Here is a 7,422-nt window from a genome sequence, read left to right as displayed (position 1 = left end):
AGCATTTTAACCTAAAGCTTTTCAAGCTTTTTAACCAATTTTATAAAATTCTATGTGTATGAGTACTAAATTTTCTCCACTTTCTTGGTGTTTTAAAAGACTCTGGTAAATAGCATTAGTGTCCAAAGAAAATAAAAATACTGGAGGAAACAAAAAATACCTAGTGGTTGTGCCTACTGAAATAAAAATGCTTCATACTATGAACACACGGATCTTTAATGAAAGTTTAAAAAATGCATTCTGTTGAAGTTTCAATACAGCACATTTTGAAAACTATTAGTTTTATGTATATATTTGGGTTTGCTTACATATCAAATTTTCCCCACATTAATTAAACTTGGGTGTCTTTTGGACTATTATTGCATATTCTTCTAGGATTTATTTAAAATTCCAAAATAATTTTATGTACAGAGTAATGGCATTATTTAAAACAATGGGGAAAATAGAACTTTGAATTTGTGAAGTTTGTTTAACCATTCATTATGCTGAAAGAGAAACAATAACTGATTATGCTAAAGTACCATCATGAGAATTTTTAAATTTGTTTTCATCAATGAATAAGAATACTTTGTACTTGATATTATTAGTACAGAAATGACTATATGTAATTTTATTTGTTTCTTAATAGGATATGTTTTTCATCTTCTCCCTAACAATCTTTTAGGTCTTCTTACTTAGTAAATATTTTTCAACCTAAAATGCAATTGTTAACAATAAAAATTAGTATTTTCTAATCCAAAAAACTTATATTGAAAAATTACTGGAGGGAACTTAATTTCATCCAATTGAAAAAAAAGTCTTTATTACAGATAACCACTGGAGAAGAAAATATGGACACAGCATTAATAACAGGGAACTTAAAATAGCTTAAAAGCCTTCAGAGAATTTTTGAATGTACGAACAACAACAGGATAAATGTTATATTAATGTCATGAAGGATGTGTTATACAGGTGTACATGTGGACTCATTTTGTTTTAACGTGGTACTGTAGTACAAAATGGATTGTTGCAAGAAAAAAATAATGTCATCAGTGGCCAAAAACATGAGCAGTATTTCTGCAGGAAGAATTTTTCCATTGCCAAACCATGGTGGCACAGGTCCAGGGTTTGCCAAGGCAGCGCACAATGCTCAGGCCCACCAGGAGCTGAATGAATTCTTGGAGGACCTTGAGTTCGAGGCTATGGTGTGGCAGGCAGAACTGGCCATTAAGCGCGGCGTCTTTCCCAAGCCCCATCTACCAGGGCCCCAGCAGAAGCTACTTGTCAAGGACCCTCACAGGTGTCTGGAGAGTTACAATGAACTCATGAGTTGTGAACCTGTTGCTACTGCTTCGTTGTTCTTCAGAGGTTGGGGTTCCGGGGGAGCAGAGACAGAGAAGACCAGTAACTGAGGCCTCTTGCTAGCCGCTTTGGATAAGACAATAATTCTGAAGACTTAACAATATGAATATATGCATTTTGCTTTTTTTTTTTTTTTTGCCAGTAAATAAAAGATCACTGTTGTCTTCAAACCCAAGAATGAAGAGCCCCTATGGGCAACTTAATCCTAAGTGGACCAGGTGGTTGCAGAAGCTGTGCCGTCCTTGCTGTTTTGGCCGTGGTGCATACCTTGTCCTCAACCAGGGTTATCTCTCAGAGGCAGAGGGCGACCTGGTGGACCGAAAACTAGAATGCAAGATTGTGCTCCTTACAAAGGTGGTATACCTGGCCAGTAAGACATTCAACTATAGTGCCATTGACAGAGTGATGTCCGGGGCAAGCAGCTTGTGCTAGAGAAAGTGTCAAACGTTGGGTAGTGGTTTAACCCCATCGGGCAACCCACCAAAGGTTGGCTCTTTCCAGCTCATTGTTGAAGGCTACAAAGATGCAGACTATTGGCTGTGGCGTATTGAAGCAGAACCGCTCCCTGAGAATATCAAACAGCAACTACTACTGCAGTTCCAGCCACTGGTGGTGCTGGATCACATCATCTGCGACACTAACAGAGGCAATGACAACTGGTAAATGTGACTGTCCAAAGGATAGCTCTGACTCTCAGCACACAGACTGGGTGGTGGTGAAGGAGACTGTTATCAAGGTGGCTGCCATAGACAATGGGCTGGCCTTCCCTCCAAAGCACCCTGACTCCTGAAGGGAATATCCTTTGCACTAGGCCTGGCTGTCTCAGACAAAAGTCCCATTCTCTTAGGAGTTCAAAGATCTGATCATTCCAAAGATATCCAACCCTAACTTCAAGGACTTGGAAGAGGACCTATGTGAACTCTTCAGGAAAGCTCCTGGGTTGGGTGTGGTGGCTCATGCCTGTAATCTCAGCACTTTGAGAGACAGATCATTTGAGCTCAGGAGTTGGAGACCAACCTGGGCAAACGGGGAAACCCTGTCTCTGCAAAAACAAACAAACAAACAAAAAGTAAAAATTATCCCGGTATCATGGTGCATGCCTGTAATCCCAGCTACTTGGGAGGCTGAGGAGGGAGGATTGCTTGAGCCCAGGAAGTAGAGGTTACAGTGAGCCAAGATCAGGCAACTGCACTGTAGCCTGGGCAATAGAGTGAGACCTTATCTCAAAAAAAAAAAAAAAAATTCTAGTTTTGCCAAGGACCAGTTTGATAAGCAGATTACTGTCATGCTGGGTCAGATCCTAAATCTGACTCAGGTCTTGAAAGACCAGAGTCCCCTGCACCTTGTCCAGATGCCACCTATGATTGTTGAGAAGAGATGGCCCATTCCCACCAGCGGCTTTCTAGCGAGTCCTACACACAGAGCTTTCAGAGCTTCAAAAGTCAGAGGCAGTCAAACGAAGCACTGTCTGAGACTTGTGGGAGGAAACCTGGGCAGTGGGGTGCAGGAAAAGCTAGAGAAGCCAGTGGAGAGCAGCACCTTTAAGATCCCTCCCTTTCTGCTTGCCACCGCCCTGGGGTCTTTCCTACCCACAAGGAGAAGCACAGTCAGGAAGAGTGAGTGCCCCTCGTACCTTCTTAATGCCAGGGAGGCCTGGGAAGGAGCATCTCCCTTCCAGCATCTGCTGGTGGCAGGATTGGACAGTCCCTTCCTTCCCTGACACCTTGCTGTATTGTAATTCCCTATTCTGCATCAGAAAAAGCAAACAAACAAGAAAACCAATCCTTGTAGCAGAGCCCCAGATCCTCTCATGTCAGAAACCTTTAATCCAGGCCTGAATTAGCATAGACCCAGACACTCAGCTGTCTTGCTGTTGCTTACTCCCAGGAGCCAAGACTGTGCTAGAGGGCAACTGGATGGCTCACAGTGCTGGAACAGACAGAAACCACACCTTTCCTTTGGGTTTTTGCCAAACCTTCTTCCTCGTCTCCCACCAGTGCTGTAGGGTGGCTGCAAACCTCCGAACAGTTCCCCCAGAAGGGAGGTTTTTGCTCTACACCTCCCAGCAGTTCTGCGCACAATCCCGGGGAACCTCTCTGCTCCCTGCCATGCTGCAGCTTGTCTGTCTCTCAAGCAAAAGCAGGAAGAGCTAGTCTTAGCATTTATATTTTAATAAGAAGTTGACTCTTATTAAAAAGTGATCCACATGGCTTAAGTGTATGCTGGGAACTGTAAGTGCTCTATGGGTGAACTTACCAGCTTTGTTTCCTGAGTCCTTGGTCCCAACCATCTAATTTGTTCCTTTTGTTTTAATTGCTTTCACCCAACTCTTTTGACTTAAGAGTTGAGTTTATCTTCTGAGTGGGTGTCTGTGAGGGTTCTGGGGTGAGTCTTGGTTTACAAGAGGACAGGATATTAGTTATTGGATTTATTTCTACGCTACCACTGCTGATTGGTGGAAGTAATAAGACTTGTATTCTGCCTCCTAATTGGCGGTTTCCCTTTACTCCCTGACTTGTCTCAGGCCAGTTTCTTCATGGCTTCTTGAGAAAGACAGGTCCCAAAGGAGAGAGGTCTTCAAACTGTCCCCCAGTCCCTGCCCAGTCCAGTGCACATCAAAGAACGGCCTGAGGAGGAAGTAAGAAGGGTGCCATCTGGGGATGAGGCGCAGCTGTGTTCATATGTCCTGTGCCACTGAACACTTCACAGTTCTGGCACCTTGAGATTGGTTAACCAACTTAAAAAGAAACTATCTCGAAGGTTTGAAGAACAACCAAAGAAAGGGAATGAGGACCAGGGCTGTGTATATTCTGCTTACCCAGCTTTGGAGCAGAGATGTGTCAGCTGGTCCAGGCTGGTCTCCTTCCAGTCCAGCCACCAGGAGTCTGCTTGTCACCTGTGATTACTGAGATGACTGGCAGAGAGATGGCCATTCCATGAGTGCCACCCAGCAGACAAGAAGAGTTTCTGTGCCCTATGGACAAAGGCACAGTTCACCTGCTTTCCTCAGCCTTGACAATCCCATGCAGCTGACTTAGACCCTGGCCTTGGGAACAATGTTTGAAAGACTATCTGTGCCCTGACTGTAGGAGCCAGTAGGGGATCCAGGTGCGCATGGCTGTCTGTAGACATCTTTACACAAACCTGTTGGTAATGCTCCCCACTTGGTGCTCAGGAGAGTCTGGGGATCTAACAGGGAACCTGGCTGCCTTACCTGGCCACATCCTTCATGCCAGTTCTGCATCTTGTCTTAAGCAAGACCAACTCTGTGATCAGAAGGAAATTGGGCCCTATGTAAGAGGGAGCTGGCCCTGGGCCTTGCAGGCAAAAGAATGTGGGGTTTCTTTTCTTGGCCTGTTACCATTCTCCCTAGAAGCCTGTGCTCACGTTGCATTGAATGTGGACTCTGGAAAAGTCAGTGGTCCAGAGTGCCACAGAAGGCTTTTGGGTGGCACTTCATGGAATGGCATGGTACCTCAGCCAGTCGTATAGGTCCTGCCCCCAGCATCAGGGACTGGAGGTTGGACTGAGAGAGTGCTACTGCCCTCTGTGTTGTTTTTCTGATGCACTCTAGAAATTGCACAAAATATGTTTAAATCAATGAAAACATATGAATAACAAATCAAATTCTGAAACAAAAAAAGAAATTTTTAGTAATGATTATCCTGGAATGGAGAGAAAATAATAAAGAAAATGGAAAGCTGACATCATGTATGTATTAGTCCATTTTCACACTGCTATAAAGATACTATCTGAGACCAGGTAATTTATAAACAGAAAAGAGGTTTAATTAACTCACAGTTCTGCTTGGTTGGGGAAACCTCAGGAAACTTACAGTCATGTTGGAAGATGAAGCAAGGGTCTTCTTCACATAGCGGCAGGAGAAAGAAAGAGTGCAGGGGAAACTCCATTTTAAAACCATCAGATCTAGTGAGAACCCTCTCACTATCAGGAGAACTGTACGGGGAAAATCGTCCCTGTGATCCAGTCACCTCCAATCAAGCCCCTTCCCCTACATGTTGGGATTACAATTTGAGATGAGATTTGGGTGGGAACACAGAGTCAGGCTCGGTCCAGGGACACCAGCTACAATGCAGTATCTTACTTATTAGCAAGATTTATGAGGAGAGTTATGAACACATCATAAACACATTCAGAGTGGTTTCATCAAGCAAAGTATTCAATACTATGATCAGGGTTTCCAAGGCCACCCTCTTTATTTACCTATAGAACTCAGATGAGACATATTATACAGTCTGCCCACAAGGTTCTGTGTGACCTCTGCCTCTTAAACCCAAACTGACCACACCAATGTGCAGGGATGCCATCCATTTTATATCAGCCACAATGAGTGGTATTACTCTATCCTTTCACTTTCTTGCTAAGCTATTAGTAAACATGCCTTTATTTATTTGACTCCACAAGATGGTAGCAAATGAGTTACAGTTCCCTGTCTTTTTGCTAGTGCATGACCTGCTGCTCTCACCAACAGGTATAACAGGAGTTCCAGGCCTTTATCTGCCTGAGCTTGCCCAGGTCTTTGATGCAACAAACAAGGTAGTAGTGTGTGACCCACATACCCACTGCTCCCTCACTCCTGCAGCTGGTTTCCACCCACAGATGAACACAAAGGGAGTAAATGAGCAGATCTTGAGTATACAAATAAAGAACAGTAGCCACTTAGAACTGATCTGCTACATAATCAAGATATCAGTCTCCAGCATACTTCATCACCAAGAATATTGGTAACCAAGAGTTATTTAAGCACTCTGAGTAGTACACTACCAAGTTTCATGAGTTTCAACCTTCTTCCACTGATACACATAGCAGAGGATGAAGAAAATGATATTCATGAAAGGTTAAAGCACTACTAAAGAAAAAACAAAACACTTCTTAAATCCAGTGATTCTAGAATGCTGCTTATAAGAGAAGGAATTTGATGAGGAGTTCAAAGAGATATCAGGAAAAGCTGCACATGTCATCTTCAATTGCTCCTTTACCTCTCTCAAAATTTGCATCCTTTTTTGTTTTGAGACAAAGTCTCACTCTGCTGTCCAGGCTGGAGTGCAGTGGCACATTATATCTCACTACAGACCCAAAAACCTGGGATCAAGTGATCCTTCCACTTCAGCTTCCCAAGTAGCTAAGACTATAGATGTACCACCAAACCTGGATAATCTTTTAATTTTATTTATTTATTCTTTTTCAGAGATGGGGCCTTGCAATTTTGCACAGGTTGATCTCAAACTTTCGATCTCAAACAATCCTCCTACCTCAGTGTCTCAAAGTGCTGGGATTACAGGCATGAGCCACCATGCCAAGACTAGATATGGCATCTCTTCTATCATTTTATTTCCAATTTGACATGGTTTCTGATACATGATAAGGACTTAATTAATAATAAATTGTTGTTTTGGAAGGAAATACAGTATCTTCCCGCACCATACCAAAACACAAACACTCTCTCCCCCACCCCACACACACCCCATCCCCTGTCACCACACACACACACATTCCCCCTCACCATACATACACACACACACACACACACACACACTTGTTGTGGGCAGAGTCAACTTATTATGACAAGAACTCTGAATATTTAAATATTTGGAAAATTGAAAGAGAAAGCTATAGTGGAGTCACTGGCAATCAAATTCTACTGGCCATTTATTGTGATTATCTTCTACCCTGGGTTGAAGATATTTCATTAATAGACCTTAATTATGCTAACAGGCATGTCTTTGTCTAATTTACTTTTCTCTTTGCTTTATGCTCCATCCACTGAGAGGATTTTCTGTGACCATTGACCTTAATGACCATATCGAAAGTTGGCATAGGGAGTATGCACACCTTGGGAGAGGGCTACATGCACATGTTTATAAGAACAAACCTAATACATTACAGAATGTATTAGGGTTCTCTTAGAGAGACAAAACTAATAGGAGATATTTATATGTATATATATATATACACACACATACATATATATGTAATGAAGGGGAGTTTATTATTAGCTTACATGATCACAAGGTCCCATAATAGGCTATCTGCAAGCTGAGGAGCAAGGAGAGCCTGTCC

The 7,422-nt window shown here is 42.7% G+C and overlaps 1 pseudogene; it reads left to right on the top strand.

Annotated features, from left to right (window-relative positions):
- Nucleotides 1-1,043: 1,043 nt before the first annotated feature.
- Nucleotides 1,044-2,886, top strand: LOC112609322 (annotated as a pseudogene).
- Nucleotides 2,887-7,422: the final 4,536 nt, after the last annotated feature.

This window comes from Theropithecus gelada, chromosome 16 (genome assembly GCF_003255815.1).
Source record: "Theropithecus gelada isolate Dixy chromosome 16, Tgel_1.0, whole genome shotgun sequence".
NCBI lineage: Eukaryota > Metazoa > Chordata > Mammalia > Primates > Cercopithecidae > Theropithecus > Theropithecus gelada.
Note: the sequence above shows the minus strand (reverse complement) of the source record. Positions and strands in the feature narration are given on the sequence as shown.